Source organism: Centrocercus urophasianus, unplaced genomic scaffold (genome assembly GCF_019232065.1).
Source record: "Centrocercus urophasianus isolate 14NV4802_14NV808 unplaced genomic scaffold, USGS_Curo_1.0 seq_11, whole genome shotgun sequence".
Lineage (NCBI taxonomy): Eukaryota > Metazoa > Chordata > Aves > Galliformes > Phasianidae > Centrocercus > Centrocercus urophasianus.
In genome coordinates, this window is record NW_024884253.1 from 9,243,415 (window position 1) to 9,258,902 (window position 15,488).

The window sequence follows — 15,488 nt, forward strand, 5'->3', positions numbered from 1 at the left end:
ATTCATACAAGAAATTGAATTAGAGACATCTCTGATGTCTGGGTTGGGTAATCCCACAGTGGGGCACTTCCAGTTTTGCTGTCTCTTCCCAGGTTCACACAGCCCTCTCTGCCAGGGCCCACACTCCTGCTCCCTGCTTCCATTTATGTGTCCAGATATTAATGTCCAGTACTTCAAGGATTCCATTTAGGAGGATTTGCACTGTGTTTTATTGCTGTGTCAGTCAACAGACTTTGAGCTCTGAATTCCTTAGAATCATAGAATAATTAAGGTTGGAAAAGACCACTAAGAGCATGTAGTCCAACTTTCACCCCATCACCACCATGCCCGCTAAACCACATCCCTCATGCTGCACCTCAAGTACTGTGTTGAGTTTTGGGCCCCTCACTACAAGAAAGACATTGAGGTCCTAAAACAAGTCCAGAGAAGGGCAATGAACTTGTGAAGGGTCTGGAGCACATACATTTTACTTCTCTGAGGGAGTGGTCGGGCACTGGAATGGGCTGCCCAAGGAGGTGGTATAGTCATCGACCCTGGAGGTGTTCAAGGAATTGTTGAGGGACATGGTGTCATGGTTTTATGTTTTTTTGGTTATCAGTATTCTGCAGCATAACATGTAGTGCACATGTAGTGCACTGGGAGTTAAAGTGTTAATGCTCTAATTCCAGGTACCTATTCCCCTGTACACTGATGGAAGTCATGGGATCTGGCCCTTCCGGGTGGGGCGCTCTCTTACTGCCTTGCAGGGGGTGCTGGAGGGTGCTTTCCTAGCTGTTCCAAGCTTTTCAGGTTTGACTCGATCTCAGGAACTCTCTCTCTCCTATCTTATTTGATTTATTAGTCTCAATTTCAATTAGATTGTATTATATTGTGTCATCTTGTATTCTGATATCATAGTTAGTAAAATAAGTTTTCCTCCATAGATTGTTGCTGCTGTTTTTTTTTTCTTCCTTCCTTGAGCCCAGCTCACATCTCCATATCCCTTTTCCTTTTCCCTTCCCATTTTGTGGGGTGGGAGGAGGGGGGGAGGGGGCAGATGCCTACTGTCCCCCTGTCTCGAGCATGGATTGATCTAGTTAACTCTGTGACACATGGTTTAGTGAGAACTATTGGTGATTGGTAGACAGTTGGACTGGGTGATCCTGTGAGTCTTTTCCAACTCTGGAGATTCTATGATTCTATGATCTCATGGGAAGCTGCTGCTGAAGCAACTGGGATTGTGTAGTCTGGAGAAGAGAAGGCTCATAACTCTATGCAGCCTCCTAAAAGGAAGTTGTGGCTAGGTGGAGGTTGACCTCTTCTCCCAGGTAACAGTGACAGGATCAGAGGGAATGGCTTCAAGTTGTGCCAGGGGATGTTCAGGTTGTATACTAGGAAAAAATTGCCTCAACAAAGGTGCAAGACCTTGCACTTGGACTTGTTGAACATCATGGGGTTCTTCTGAGCTCACTGCTTGAGCCTATCTAGGTCTCTCTGGATGTCATCCTATCCCCTGGGCATGTCAACCACACCCCATAGCTTGGTGTCATCCACAATCTGAGGGTGCACTTGAACCCACTGTTGATGTCATTGATAAAGATATTAAAAAGTATTGGTCCCAGCACTGGCCCCTGGAGGACACTACTTGTCACTGATCTCCATCCAGACATGAAGCCATTAACCACCACTCTCTGGATTCAATCCTGCAGCCAATTCTTCATCTATTAAACAGTCCGCCCATCAAATCCTTATAGTTCCAATTTGAAGAGAAGGATGTTTTGGGGAACCGTATCAAAGACCTTACTGAAGTTGAGATAGATGACACCAGTGGCTCTTCCCTTGTTCACTGATGCAGTGGCGCAATCATTGAAGGCCACTGTATTGATCAATTAGTATTTGTACTTGGTGAAGCCACTCTGGTTCTCCTGTGTCAGCTGCCTGCCTTCTGTGTGCCTTAGCATAGCTTCAAGGAGGATGTGCTCCATGATCCGTCCTGGCACAGAGGTAAGACTGACTGATTGCTATTTCCTGGGGTCATCCTTGTAGTACTCGAGGACACAGTTTAGTATGGAATATGGGTGGCAGATGGTCAGCTGGACTAGATGATCTTGCAGGTCTCTTCCAAACGTAATGATTCTATGATTCTACAATTTTATGATTCTATAATCTACCCTTTTCTTGAAAACCTCTACAAACAAAGCTTAATTTTTCCTTGAGAACTACGGGGTCTTCTAGGGAGCTCTGATGGATCAGGTCATCAGCTCTCAGTAAAATACAGTTTACCCTTGTAGGCCAGTGGGACTTCTCTTGAAAATCAAGACACAGATATACTGGCCAAAGTAAGAGTACAAGTATCCAGCCAATTTGTGAACCACTGGCTGCTGTTCCTTTCTGAGATACTCTCTTGGACTCCAAATTTGTTCCTATGTTTTTCTTCCTGTATGTAAGTTAAAAATAATATTTCTCTATTGTTATCCCTAAGAACTCTGTTAAGACTCCTCTCTGCCACAAATCTCTTAGATCAGCATCTATAAAAGAGTTAAGAAGGTCACTTTACACTCTCTGATCATTAACTGTATCTGTCACAACCATAAATTGTTGTGAATGAAATGAAAACCACTGCTTAAAATACTTCCAGGATTCCTCTGTGCTGCCCAAAAACTGTTGTATATGTAATAATCACACTGCTTAGTACAGAACAGCAATTCAGGCTGTGGTTTGAAAATATCTGTCCCTCCAGACAGCATTCTGTGTGGGGCAGCCTCTGAAGTTATGTTCTACTGAAGCAATCTCTATTTATCTGAAGTTTTCACCCTTTTTCTTTTGAACTGCCACATTGCATTGGTCTCCTTTTCATCATTTCTCGGCACTTCATGACTATTTCACAGGCACAAAGCATTACTGAAATTCAGCACATGGAATTTATTTTGAAGAGCCATCTGTAACTGAAGACTGTTTGGGACAGAGCCTCTTTCTCTTCAGAGACAATCCCTTATTTGTTCATACAGTGCCTTGCACACTGAAACTCCTGTTGGATACACCTCTAAGTCTAAAGAAAACATGCCTAGTGCCCTTCTCTGGCACAGATTCCCTATTATTAAGCTCTACTGCTCTCTAACAGAGAGTGGCTGCATCCAGACTGCCTGCTGAGAGTGAGCTGTGGCTTATGCTAACAGCAGGGTCTTCCTGGGAATTGTTTAGAGACGTATTACTTGTTACAGGCCAGAAGTGCACCATGAGCTGTCTCACAGCTAACAATGGACATGATGAATTTCTGATGTCTCTACTGTGTTTCATGGGATTGCTTATATTACTAGTGTAAACATGAACATTTTATCTGTTACCACTAGGAAGGAGTTAATATAAATAACAAATGCTAACAGCCAAGATACTGGTACCCTTACTTGCCTTGCAGTATATGTTACTTCATGAGAAGTAAGCTAGATTTGTCAATCAACAGGACTAATTCTGACTCACAGCCCAGATTGCATATGGTTTTTATTGACAGATTATATGATAGAAAATATATAAATGAGCCAGAACATAAAGAAATCAAAACAAGCTTATCCTGCACTCCTTACCAACGTGGCTGCAGGACGATGCTCTTTCTTGCTTAGTCTCTTCGTGTTACCATTTTGGTTGTGCTAATTGTACAACATGGACAGCAGAAGTAGAACATGTGCCCTGCCCTGAAGGTCAGTGCTTAGACCATGCCTTCAAGCAATGGGAGATGGACAATTGAAATCCCTCAGGCTGACAAGGCTCAAGGGCATCCATTGATAGATGTGCACCTTTACTGCATCTTTACCTTTAAGCTGTTGTACAAAAAGTTCTTCAGGCTCCTTTGTTATTATTTTGATTTTCAAAGACACTACTCTCATAAAGGGTCTTGATGCTTAAAAGCTTTCTTTGTACTAGTTGAGTTAAGATCAGAGATGGATGAAACTTTTGTCTGCCTCCTCCTGTCCACGCTGGAGCTATTTCTTACCTGAGAGCTCAAGAGAACTTCTGGCTTACCACCCAGGAGCCTTGAATTACCCTCAAGAGGTGTCTGATCTCATTCTTGTTTTTACTAGTAAGTCTAAGCTGTCTGAGCGGTTCCACTGGGGCCAACTAACATCACAGTGTGTAAGTCAAGCACCCAAAGATGGATGGTGTAGCTTAGGTCCCTCTTCAGCCTTTAACTTCTACAGACAGAGGCTTCTGTTACAACTGCTGTAGAGCACTAATTTCTTCAAGTGGAAGACTGCTCTGAAGGATTTATTTTGCCCTAGGTTTTGATGCATATGAGTGATCATATGCTGTGTACAAACCTGGGTCACACTTCTAAAGTATATTGGCTTCCATGTCTTCATGCATGCCACCAGTAAATATGCCCTCACACAAGCAGCTAGCAAACTAACTGAACATACAGGCACCAGGGCCTGCAAATTAAATGGATATACAGTATAAAAATCAAGATCATAAACGTTGCAGGCTAATTAATTTCGTAAAGGTGCTTTAATAAAGAAGAGGCTTCTGTGTTAGAACATCATCTGCCAGGGAACAGCCCACAAAGAATTACAGCAGATGATTTTTATCTCTTTCCCACTCCTTCTCATTCCACCAAAAAGGAGGATTCATGCGGGAAAGTGCTGACACATTCTTAATCAAAGGTGTGTGAATTGCTCACATCAGTATAATTTTATTATTCTGTTGCTGGGTTACTTTAATAACAATAATAATAATCACGATGATGCAAAATCTTATTAAGTCATTGAAAAGTAATGCTTTGTTTTTCTAGATTTATTTTTTAATTTCTTAAGGAAGCCTGTTAACACTACAAGAATAGATAGTATACATATTTTCTATAAATGAGCAGAGAAATTCATAACAAAATGTATTCCCGTGGTTGGTACATTAAACAGGTTGTGGTTCCAAAAAGGATCCAAGTGTGTTACATGAACATCTCTGACTACTGGAGATATGGTGATAGATTGAATCTAGCCTGCCCCTTTGGAGCTGGGTTTGGGAGTGTTCTTCAACTTGCTGTTCTCTGACAGGGCTTGAATTTGGCAATAATTATTTAAACAAACAAATACAGAAAAATACCACCATTCAGGAATGGGACATCATGTAACTTTGGCTCCAAATGCATTGCCCAAAGCAATTTTGGATCAGTTGACTCCTGAGGTCTCTTCCCTGTTTCTGTTGTGATAAGGCAGCAGTGCTCCTGCTCGTGGCTCATGCGAGATTATGTTGTTTAATCTGTTTATTCATTTAAACTGACTTCTGTCTGGATATATAAAAGTTGTCTGAGACTATTTTTATCTCATTGACAGACAGCCTCATAATTATTTCCTGAGGCCTCCACTCAAATGCTGCCTGTTTTTCCCTTTAACAATTTAGGTGGGCTGTTACAAATAACATTGAAGGTTCATATGTAATAAGCTCAATGTGATATTGCTAACCCAGAAATAGAATCTCTTTGGAAATATGAAAGATTATTAGGGAGGTTTAGATGAGTCTTAGCTCTCTACTTGCAATCAAAGTGCCAAAGAAAAAGGAGTCAATTAAAAAGGAGCATTCTTCTCATTAGACCAGGCCTTGGTGCATTTAACAGTTTTCAATTAATGCAACAGAAGAGGGTAGATATGAAATGGCACTACAAAAACTTAAATTGTGTAGAATTATAAAGCAAATAAACAAACATAGAATCATAGAAAATCCTGAGCTGGAAGAGACCCAGAAGGATCATCGAGTTCAACTCCTGGGTCCATATAGGACTACCTAAAACTCTAATGCTGTCTGAGAGTGTCCAAACTCTTCTTGAACTCTGGCAGTTTGAGGTCATGACCCCATTCAATGCCCACCATCCTCAGGTGAAGAACCTTTCCCTAACACTTACTTGAATCCCTCTTCTAACAACACAAAACTGGAATACAATGAAAAGGAATTTTTAACATCAGGTGGACAAGGGGAAGCTTCATTGTAGAACAGCTTTGATCAGATGAAGATCTGACCTTTCAGTCCAGGGGGAATAATTCAGTGGATCACTTTGTGGATGAGCACATCAGACTGAGACTTTAAATAAAAAATGAGAAACTATGCAAGAGATACATTCAACCCAACAAGACTGTTTTGAATTTGCCAAACAAGCAAATCTGAGAAATAGTGAATCTTCTTGTCACTCTTATAGGTTATTTGACATCCCAGACCAAATAAGAGAAAGCAAAATCACTCTAAAGAGTTCAGGAGCAGGAAAGCATGTAAATTTTGGCTCAGAGAAGACCAGCCCCAGGCATTCCTCATGCTGATGATCAGTTCACTACCATAAACTAAATACCCAGGGAAAGATACACAGAAGATATCACTTGACAAGATTTTGGATGGAGATGATGGTGATAGCGACTCCAGCTTGAATGAGCTTTTCACAGAACTAATGGACTTCAGTGAAGCAGAAGAGATGAAGACTGCCTGCCTAAGGCAGTCCAGTTATTAACTTTACAGTAGACACTGGTGCATGAGCTGTGATGTTGTTGAAAAGATGAGACACTGTGGTGAAAAATAAGTGTTTATCTATATTGCAAGATACATTTGAATTTCATGTGTACAAAAAACAATAACCTGGAAATTGCAACACTTTTCAGACAGCACTGTGAAAACAAGTACTGGGTTAAAAGTATGTCAAGCTCTTAGTTTGCTGAAGATGTTTTTTGGACAAAGGGAGGAATAAAATCCTTCAGGATATGCCTAAGGACGTATTTCAGGGTATAGACAATCTTCCCACAGGCTACAGAAGATAGAAGATTTACCATAAGGCTGCTTTTTTTCTGCCCTAACACTAAAGGAGGAGACTGATAGAAAGATAGATATGTTTAGTAATAAAGAGAGAAAAGAGAAACAAAACCTAAAATCCTCTCCCCATGTAAGATGGGAAGATGGGAACATTTTCTACTGCAATCAAGACAAAATGTGAATGAGTGTGGAGACACCATTGCTGATAACAGGTATTTTTTGTAGGTGAATGTTCCATTAAACAGAGTTGGGAAAAAAAGAGCACGCACGCACTTATGCTTTTGGAAAACGACATGTCTTCAGAACACTGCATGCTGAAATGCTTTACCAGAAACTACAACATAACTTAGTCTCTATACAGATTGTTAACAGTTATTTAGATGACATTTTGATTGGGGTAGAGAATTAGAAGTTCACAGTCAAAGGTTCCAGACTCCTGAAACTCTGAGCTGGAGTAAACTAACAAAAACATGTGTACCATGGAGTAGGAATTACATATTTACTTGAGAGAAGTCGAGAGGTAGGTTACAGCCAGCCAGATCAGTACTAACTTGCCTGTCCCAGCAAAGAAGGTGTAGAAGGATTTTTATGCGTACCTATGAATACAACCAAGCTTCTCAAAGCACAGAATCACAGAATGGTGTAGGTTGAAAGGGATCTTAAGGATTGTCTAGTTCCAGATCCTCTGCCATGGGAAGGGCTGCCACCCATTGGATCAGGCTGCTCAGAGCCCCATCCAAGCTCAGTCTAATGAGCACTTAGTGCAACATTATCCAAAGAAGAAATTGAAGAATGATATTTCCATGTGCAGAACTTATAGGCTATCTGTAATAACTAAATAAAACAATCAATACCCTTCTTTAGTCATCGGCAGTATACATAATAGATGCGTACGTAATAGTAGTTTACCCAGAACTGACTGTGTCCCCAGTAGCCTCACTCATTCTGACCCCACAGTGAGCAGTTCTACCTCTGACCCTTTTCTACCACTCTAACTCTTCTTGCTCCTCTCTTATTCACCCTGGTTCTTCTCCACATCTGATTTTGTAAGAATGTACTACAATTTATTTTAGAGATACAATACCTTGTAGCTCTATTGGATCAAGTGCATGAGAGTTGTGACTAAAAAGGCAGAAGCTCTGAATTACCATGGTAATGAATCTGAGACAGAGCTGGTTTAGCAACCTCCAAAACAAGTATTTCAGAGCAATATGGTTAAAATAGGAGGTAACTGGCTGATAGAAATAGCAATTAGCTTCCAAAATTTATGTTTGAGGTTGATTGAGATATTACTGATGTTGGAGCCTAAAAGAAAAATTCTTTTTTTTTTTTTGGCCCCATCTCTAGAAATATTTTTCTTCTCCTGTTCCTTTAAAAAAAAAAAAAAAAAAAAAAAATTCTTCTTCCTTGTTTTGTTTCCTTTGTTTTCTTTACCTTCTTTACAAAGCATATGTTCAGTTTTGCACACTAACCCAAAGGGAGTATTTTTCTTTTCTGTATGCATTCTCCAAAATATTTGGTCTCTAGCCTCTAGAACATTTTGCTGACTACAGTCAGAAGTAGACATCACGCGCATCAGTATGATTTTAAAAGTATCTTCTCTGCTTTCAAGTGAAGCGTAGACTTGAATTGCCTTATTGAAAGTTTAAGTTAAGGGAGTAAACGCACAGATGATTAGCATACAGTGGCCAGGATAAATATGTTCAGGCATCTGAGCAATGTGTTGGAATCTCATTATGCCATCTAAACACACCCTAAGAGATCCTGGCAAAATCACTCCTTAAGACACACTTGTCCTGTGGTAACACTGTGCAGCTCAAAATCTAGCAAGTGTTTGTAAGGCATTTCCAGAACCTGGTATCTTCTCTGGTCATTTCAGTTGCGTATTTCTATTTGTTTCCTTCTGGAACAAAGGGTTTCTTGTTTTCTCATAGAACTTCTTGTGCAAAAAGTTTATTTATGATCAAAATCTTACTCTTTCCCAACAGTTTTTATAAATGGAGAAGACTACATGCTTAGGTGGAAGGAAAAAGGCAACAGTGTTTGCATGGAGTATCATAACTTTAGGCATGCTTCATGCCTGCTTAAACATTTATGTCCTTCTGCCCCACTGCAGTATGTTTGTCAGTATCCACTTGTCTAAATCCATCTTATGTCACTGGGACTCTTGGTTGTTATTTTCCTGGGTTTCCCCAGTATTTCAGTATTTAATTTGCAGTATTTATATAAATTCATTATTATACATCATTTTATCTGATTAATGATAAGTCTGCTAGGTGTTAACATTTAGCATTACAGGATGCAGGAGCTCTTAAAAAAAACTACCTTTCATCTAGGTCAAATTAACCTGACATATGTATATAACACTTCAGAAAAAAAGCTGACTCTGTGGAAGTTATCTTACGTGCAATCTGCATGACAAATCATGACTTTCCAAATATTACCTTGAGCTGACAATGCTAGGGAGACATTTTGTTCCAGAATAAATCTAGGTTACACCAGGATTAGGTAAAGACAGATCCATTCACTTCAACTTGTCATGGTTATCATAACTTTATGCACTCTGTTGACTAAACATTCCTCTTATTTACACAATCAATCCCCTGTAAGTTTGTTGTGATTCATTATACACCTCTTACTTTCCCTCCCACTTCATTGCTTAAACAAGTAGTGCTTGTCAAGGGCCTGATCCAGAAGGCATGAAGGCATTACTAAGACACTGAGAATTTGAGGCCTCAGGTGAGTGGGAAAAGAAAACAAGGTCCAAGAAGAGCAATGAGTGGTGTAAAGGAAGAGATACTGCAGGTCCATCAGCAAAGACTATGCAAAAATGTTCCCACTTGCTCTAGGTGGGAACTCTGTGCTTCCATCAGCAGACACAGGCTTCCTGGCCCTTTCTCTTGCCTTGATCTGCTGTGAAGAGATGCAACCTTTGCAGGCTGGATTTGTCTCTCTTCCCCTCTGAACTGCTCTCCAAATTTCTATCTTCCTGCTTTACCTTTTATTGATCCTGTGGCCAAATTCCTTGACAACAATTTAAAGATTTATCTGAGGCTTTGCTAAACCACCTGCTTTATGACAAAGGCCTCCCAGGGGGGCTATTGCAGAGCTTGAAGCTACACAAGAAGGAGCTTGGAACAGGTCCAGAGAAGGGCCACTGAGATGATCAGAGGGCTGGAGCACCTCTCTTATGAAGAAAGGTTGAATGAACTGGACTTGGTAAGCTTGAAGAAGAGAAGGCTCCGGGGAGAACTCATTGTGGCCTTCCAGTACTTGAAGGGGGTGTATAAACAGGAGGGGGGATGCCAAAGGGGAATGGTTTTAAACTGAGGCAGGGGAGGTTTAGGTTAGATATTAGGAGGAAGTTTTTCACCCAGAGGGTGGTGAGGCACTGGAACAGGTTGCCCAAGGAGGCTGTGGATGCCCCATCCCTGGAGGCATTCAAGGCCAGGCTGGATGTGGCTCTGGGCAGCCTGGTCTGCTGGTTGGTGACCCTGCACACAGCAGGGGTGTTGAAACTAGATGGCCATTGTGGTCCTTTTTAATCCAGGCCATTCTATGATTCTATTTATGAAAAAAGTATTCAGTGAGGGACTGACTTTTCTGTGTCTTGTAAGGAAGAGAGTAGTGTCAGGAGAATCAGTAGACTGGAAAAATAGGGACAGGGTAGCTATGAGGGGTCTGGGTTGGTGTGACACTAGGCAAAGGGGGATCAGACAGGTAAAATGTATAATTTTGAACCTCAGAATACAAGGAAGGCTTCTCAGCATGTTCTTCCTCTCTGTCCTGCTTCTTGCGGGATGTCCTTCAGGAGCTTGCATAAGATGAGAGTTTGGTGTATAATCTTTACAAAACACACATGGGGGCTGTGTGGGGAACCAAGTTTTACAGAATAGCTTTAGTGAAGGTGGGTGGCAGGAGAAAAAAACTGTATAGAAATCTTGCAGATGAGCGTGGAAGATGGCTGTGTGCAATATTTTTCAGATTGCAAATCTATAGGCAGTCAATCTGTTTGCATGAGTTCAGCATTTTACCATTGACTCCATGGGACAGGATCAAACTCCATTAATGCATTAACACATCAATACAGTGGATTGTAGAGTATCGCCAATACACCTGCAGACTGAAGGGCTTTGTTATGAATGCTAAGGGCAAGTAGAGACTTAGGTTAGATGTTAGGAAGAAATTCTTTACTCAGTAGGCGGTGAAGCCTTGGCAGAGGCTGCCCAGAGAATCCGAGGATGTCCCATCCCTGGAGGTGTTCAAAGCCAGACTGGATGGCACCTTGGGCATCCTGATCTGGTGGATGGCAACCCCCGTTGTTGAGGTCTCCTTCAGCCTAAGCCTAAGCCATTCTATGATTCTATGATTCCATGATTCTATGATTATGGCTTAGGGGACTGACTCCTATGAGTGTTGGCCAGACAAAGAGCAAACCTCAAAGGGTTTCTAGAGGATTTCTAGAAGTATGAGGTCTACTTTAAGGTTCTTAGGAGATGAAAAGTTAAAAAATAACATAGATCTGTGTAGTCTGCTTGTTGTTCTGAAACCCTTTTGTCTCTACTTTGTTCCTGGTGCTAAACAAAGAGTAGTTTACTGAAATAGTTTTCTGATCACTGCGTAAGCCATTGACCTTAGCATCTTTCAGGGAGGCCCTGTAGACTATGGTGCTCAATCAGATCTTGGGCTGACATCCAGGTTTGGGTCCAGCTTCTGAGCTTCACGAGTTGAGCTTGAGCATATGGGCTGAAGGATGCTCACACCATGACAGCTCATAGAAAGCTCATACCATGACAGAGCCAAAGAGGGCTTCATTGTGATCGATTGGAATGGCGGATTGCATTACGAATTTTAAAATGCAACATGTGTTGCTGCTGATTGGACTACTCCTGTAAGTATTTAAAATACTAGCACTTAGTACTGTACATGTAGTTATTAATTAATAATATGCATTTATATAGCACCATAAATGTCCATGGCACTTTACAGATAACGATATTCCTAACAGTCAGGAATATTAAGCTTAAGCACCTGGAAGATAGCCAAATGATATAAAGAGCTATAAAGTCTAGCACTGCTATTTGAAATTTGGTTAGGTCCTTTCAAATCGTCTTCTGAACAGAACTCACTGAGGGCAGTGCATGCATTATTCCTATAACTGAGACATTTGGTTACAATGTTTACAAATACCCTTGAGATATAGTTTTGAATGGAACCACGGATGAGTATGTGCTACGCTGACTGAGCACTGCTACAACCCTTGTGCATAGCAGGAGAAATAACAGTTCAGCAGGGACCACTCATCTCTTGTGGTGACTGCAAGTTTGAAAGAATGGGGGAGTAAAATTATGTACTTGCTGTCTCTTGTGGTGCTTTGGACATATACATTAATTTGTGCAACAGATCTGTCCAAGAGAAAATAATGCCTGGTGAGAGGAAAACTAACTTTCTAAACATCACTGAGCCAGAACAAGAGTTTATACTGATCAAAACACTGGATTAGCCAGGAAGTGTAACTTTCTGCTACTGTCTGTGTCCCCTGGCATGAAGGAATCTAAAGAAAGAACACGAAGAAGACGAATGCATACATTTTTGGCAAGAACAGTAGCTTGCTCTGGCTTAATGACCTTCGACAACCTGGGGCATAGGAGTGAAGCATGTTTAATTAGGCAGATGGTCTAAGGAACTTGGGAGATATGGCACTACACAGAGATACTGCTTTTCTGAGTTCTAGCAGGCTTATTACAAGAGAAATACTTATCCTCTGCCAAACCCAAAGGGGAAAGGACTTAGCACCAGGGGCGAAGTCTCATTCTCAAATGGCAAATATTCAGCACCTCCATGATGTCTGTGCAAGTTCCTTACCAGACACACGCACTCAAATCACATGGAAAGAGGTGAGCTGGTTGCTCTTGTTCACACTTTTGCACTTCAGAGGGGAAAGAACCTGCTGAATGCAGGATAGAGCATACCCTGAATTGTCTTTTCCTCACTCCTGCAGCAAAACTGCCAAGTCTGTGCTGGCTTGGTAAGCTCCTGGAAGAGATTTCTTTGGTGAGCAATACTTGTCCCTAAAGAACAGGAAAAGTGGGAGAGCTTGTCTTTCCCATTACTTCCATAAATAAGAGAGCTTTGTTCCTTCTACCTGGCTGAAGGGCAGACCAGCATTGCACCATCATTGCTGGTTGCTCATGAGCTGTGTGCTGAAGTATGTCTCTCTTGCTACTACCTATTTTAACCCTTGTGCTAGATTGTTTTTTCCCGCTTTCTTCAGAGTGGTGTTTCTCTTTTCTCTCTGTATCTCCTTTGAGTGTTTATTTTAGAGAGCTGTTTTGAAACCAGAATTAAGGACGAATCATTGTATGCTCTTTGTGCTTATGATTTTCAAAGGTGGATGGTCTTGCACATTTGGAAAGCTGGACAAGAAATTTAATGAGCTGCAATGGAGGCAAAACTAACTGAGTATTAATAGACAAAATCAGTGAGAGTGTTTCTCTATACTCTTCCAGGTTTAAAGGCTACTGTACCATAGAAGAACATTTTCTCCATTTGAAAGTAAACAGACAATGTCTCACCCTGCTTAGCAGATCACATGGACCTTAAAAGCGGAAGTGAAGGACTCTGACCTCACAGAATGTGGATCTGGATGCCCATTCCAAGCACGAGCCAAAGAAGACTCAGTCAATAGATTCCTCACATAATTTTAAAGCTTAAATCTCCACTTTGTAGAAGTCTAAAATTTCTGAGTTTTCTTACCTTCTGGGTTGGGACTGACTGTGAACCTCATGAGATGACTTGCTCCTGTGCATTCCAGTGGTTTAAGTAACCATTTTTAAAGTACTTTGAGGTCAGAGCAAGAATTCCAAGTCTTTTGAGGTTCTACCTCTATAAGGTAATTTTTAAAAAGTAGAAAATTCTCATTTGTATTCTGTCTTTAGATTCTCCTTCAGTTCAGTCTTCAGGTTCAAGGCCTAAGCCCACATGAAGGACGTGAAATACCTTTCTTGTCTAAAAAAGAATTATGCAAAGGTATTATTTCCTTACCTTCCAGGTCTGGTTCCATGCATGTTCACACTGATGACTGTTTACTTTATTAGATACAAATGAAGTGGTTGTTGTTTACTGTGTTACCCCGTCTTGTGTTCCTGCAGCTCCTGATGCAAACCTAGGGAAACACATTGGATTTTATTCTGGGTCCCGTCTCATCAACAGGATTTGTAACTGAACTTGTGGAGTTGCTTTGCAGATCAGACTTTTGCTCTTCTCATACTGGCTGTATGCTCTGCACAGTGTATTTCTGCCTTCTGGTAGGGTGTGCACTACACCCAAGTAGAGGGCACGTGGCTAAAACAGAAGATCCAAGAAATCATGCAGATGAATATTTAACCTCAGGGGTTAATATAGGTATTTGGTATAAGTCTCTTTGTACTTGTAAATTAAGTATCTAACACAATTTGAACTAACGTCTCTGTATCTTTGAAAAGCATAATAAAGCAGGGGTCACTTTTAAAAACCTAAGATAGCAGAGAAAATGAATGGCTTAAACTATAAACAAAATACCTTTCAATGATGTATTGATAAGAAGAAACTGGTATTACAGCTCTCTGGGAAATAGGTGTCATTCCCTGTAGTGATATTTTGCATATTTTAGTCAGGACTGGGAACCACAGGTGATACAGTGCTTTCCTGTCAAGACTTGATTGTAGAATTTGTACATGGTGAAAGCATGCCAAACCCTACCCATATTAACAGTTTGACTATTTCTACAGGCCCATACATATAATCTATGTGGTTGCAAAACAGGAAGAGTTGCAGGACAAAGAACATATTGTTAAGTTAAAGAGTTTCACAGTTATTGCCTGCAGTATGTAGGGCAAAAAATCAACAAAACACAAAACATAGTGAGAGATTGTGAAGGCATGTATATAAAGTTGAAAGAAAAGAGAATGCTGAGTTCAAGGAACTCAGTGAGTTCCTGCTTCTGACGCGGAGAAAGTAAATGAACAGCTGGTTTAAGCTACTTCTTTCCTAACTGAACGGCACAGTGTTTACTTTATTAGTTGGCAGCATGAACTGATTTAAAACAAAATACCCAACGAAGAAAGGTCCAACATTCTTTGATGTTGCACCTGATTTTTGCCCCCTAGCTGCAGCGGTTGAATAATCTTTCACTCCTGCATGGTAGCTGAATGTGTTCATATGTCCCATTTTGTATCTTCTTGCATATGCATGTCTCTAGCTGTATACTAGTTGTACCTGTAGAAAACAATATGTCAGTTGTATTTCCAGTATGCTTGCTATTAAAGCAAAAATGTGATCTGATCAAACAATCCATTGTTTCTTTATCTACGCATCCAATTTGTGTTAGTGTTTTGCTAGCTTTGAAGTAGTTTTTTGCATAATATTTCCTATAACTGTTAGAGTTTTGCCTGCCTGCCTGTTTTTGGCATTAAGCAAGCAGAAGACTTAGCAAGTAGGGACGAGCTTAATTCCTGTTGCTGTGCTGAGAGACATTTCTGCTTTGCACTAGCCTTGTGACAGAGTCAAAATTCCTGTTTATCTTGGTTCTCAGCTCCTTTCAAACTTGCACTGCAGTGGGACATCAGTTTTCCTGATGCACTGACAAACGTTTCTCTAGTCAGCAGGATGCCTAGTTCAATCTAGAAACCTCATTATCCACTCCTTTCCCCCTCCCTTCCTTCCTTCCTTCCTTCCTTCCTTCCTTCCTTCCT